General features: G+C 33.7%; 1 long non-coding RNA gene across 1 annotated transcript; it reads left to right on the top strand.

The window, feature by feature from the left end:
* Window positions 1–606: 606 nt before the first annotated feature.
* LOC113562369 lies at window positions 607–1,483 on the top strand. The gene is made up of 3 exons (XR_003406884.1): window positions 607–698; window positions 808–1,042; window positions 1,129–1,483. It is a non-coding gene; the product is annotated as an uncharacterized LOC113562369 (long non-coding RNA).
* Window positions 1,484–3,035: the final 1,552 nt, after the last annotated feature.

Below are 3,035 nucleotides of genomic sequence, written 5' to 3'. Positions count from 1 at the left end.
ATGTCAGGATATCATCACGCACAAAAGTCTGAAGGACGTCGTAGGGATGTCCACAGGATATAAAATGTCCTTTAGACATCCCTTCGATGTCTCTCGGATATCATTTTGCAATGAATTATATATTATACATAAGAAAGTTGATAATGTCATAGATATCAAGTAAACGCGTAGCGCGAGACCGCACCGTGAATTTACGCAAGTCGGCGAGCTGCGAGTACCCGAAATTATCAGATCTCAATAACGGGTGAATTGATCAAATTCTAAGTAGGCTCAATCGATAGCTTGGGTATGATTTGCAGAAGAAAAATGATCTTATTTTTTCGCTATGTGCCCTACGAGCGGAGATATTGCGATTCAAAGTCCAAAGAAACATCGTCGTCAACGTCGATTGTTGTACAGTTGCACTTTCTGCCGCAAGAGAGCGCTAGCGATATATCTAGACCTTTGTAGGTTATGGTTATAGATCGAGTGAACGAACAAGGGATTGACAGTCAGCGAGAGAGTGATCGAGTACAGGAGTGAATTATTTAAATGAGTAAGAGTGAATAAATATGTGATGTGCGTACGTGATGTGTGTGTGTGTGTGTGTGTGTGTGTGTGTGTGTGTGTATGAAAGAGAGAGAGAGAAAGCGAAATAAGTGAAGTGAATAATTGAATGATAACAATATTATACAATTCGCATCGAGGTTAAGTTACAGGTGAGCTTTAATCAATCATTAATTAATCATTTTCATTGTGCAGTAATGGCACGATAACGTATTTATCATTTCCACATGGTATTTTAAAAAAATTTTCGTTTTACTTTAGACAATAGCCACATTCTAGTTTGCGATAACGCTGATTCCGATTTCTGAAACGACATACGTGTCTAGTAAACTAGATGTGCAAGGAGTATTGTAAAAATATGTTTTTCGTACAAACTTCTTTCCTATTATCACAAAATCATTCAACTGCACATGTCGTACTATTTGTTGAACAATTATAACACTACCATCTTCTAAACCGCAACAATTATTATCACCATTTCGCAAAATTGTAGAGCGTAAGTTTAACATATAATTGAAAAAGATATACATCATCCAGTTTTTTCAGTAAAGTATAAAACAATGATATTATTTTATTTTTCAGCAATTATAATACAGTTGCATAATGATGCAACACTACTGGGAATAAAAAAGTGTATTATAGACTGCCTAAGACATGCCAAACAAAGATACATAAGACATTCGAACAATGACAATGAGGAAGCAGCAAGACCATAAACAATATTACTTTTATTACTTTTCGTATTATGTTTATGTTTCGTGTCATATCGGAGGTATGTGGTTAAAGCTTTTTCTTTGTGCTGCAAGAACTTACAAGAATTTTTTATTTACTTTTAACACTTAGAAACTTGTGATAATTTTAAGAGGTACTGTTAAGAGTTATGTTTATAAAGTTTATAAAGTTTCCTTTTATAAATGAAAAGTTATGTTATTGTAAACTTTATGTTTTTTTAAAGAGATTTGTTACTATTATATAAGATTAATATATACTTCTACAGCCAATTTTTACATTGAAAGACTGATTATATAAATAAACATTTATTCTGCAATGTAAACTTCTTTCATATATCATTATCCTCTTCTTTATTTTATGAAATGTCAGAAATGTATTATTATGTAGCATTCAATATCGTAGATATGTAGATATCCCAGATAGCACAGAGAGTTAAAAAATTCACTTGTATGTCACAAATTGTGAGTTAATTTTCAGATGCAAAAAGAATTCTTTTACGCTCCATAACATTTTTTCTATTCTTTTTGCTTCTGAAAATGAACTTAGCATTTGTGACATACAAATGAATTCTTTTTGAACTCTCTGTGCTATGTGGAATATCTATACATACGATATTGAATGCTACATCTCATACAGCAAAACAAAAGTCCGAAGTACGTCGAAGGGATGTCCACAGGATATAAAATGTCCTTTAGACATCCCTTCGATGTCTCTCGGACTTTTGTGCTGTATAGAGGATATCTCATAACATCACTCGGACATCCTCTGGATGTCGTCTGCGATATCTGTAGGATATCCCCTAGGCGGATTTTAGGCGGACACTTGTGCATATTTTGTACATCCCACGGATAACTGAGATCATCTTGGGATATCTTATGGCTATTGCGATATCCCAAAATGATATCTATGGGATATCTCTCAGATAAAGTGTGCTGTGTGGGTATATACATATATATATAAATCTACAAATCTCTTATCTTGATTGCATCATGAGTATTAAGGGGTTATGCCACCTTGACGCGCTCAAAACTAGACCATTTTCGTGAATTTCTGTGGAATGTATATTAACAACAATCATAATTTCGTTTTTGTATATGTATTTGTCATACTTTGAAGTATTAAAACATTGTAAAAGACATTAATTATGATAATAAATAAAAAGATATATGTCTTGCAGTGGAGCGCCGAAAAAAAACGAGAGTCAGTGGTGGGCCTGATTCAGCTCACAACTGTTATCTGAAAGCAAAAGTGGTAAATATGCCGTTGCAGGTTACCCTGGTTAGGTTAGGTTAGGTTAAAGCAGAGAATACTTTATATTTAACTGTTTGGGCTTTCAATATTCAAAATAACTGCTATAGTTTCGAAACTTCTTTTGTTAATAACTTTTTAATAAACAACAATCCACGATTGAAACTTAGTGCGGGTTATTCGGGGAGGTGACCTTTGTAATATATGTCAAATTCAAGTCCTTACTTCGTGTGGACAGCTGAAAATTCCTGCAAAATCATTAAACTTCTTTTGTTAATAACTTTTTAATAAACAACCTAATCAGGTTAGGTTAGGTTAGGTTAAAGCAGAGAATACTTTGTATTTAACTGTTTGGGCTTTCAATATTCAAAATAACTGCTATACTTTCGAAACTTCTTTTGTTAATAACTTTTTAATAAACAACGAGCGACGGCTAAAACTTTTTGAAGGTCACTCAGGAGGACGAAGCCAGCCCCGATGACCTTGACCTTGATAATATATGTCAAGGT

The sequence above is a fragment of the Ooceraea biroi genome, chromosome 8 (assembly GCF_003672135.1).
Source record: "Ooceraea biroi isolate clonal line C1 chromosome 8, Obir_v5.4, whole genome shotgun sequence".
In the NCBI taxonomy this organism is placed as follows: Eukaryota; Metazoa; Arthropoda; class Insecta; order Hymenoptera; family Formicidae; genus Ooceraea; species Ooceraea biroi.
This window is presented reverse-complemented; position numbering and strand designations above follow the sequence as displayed.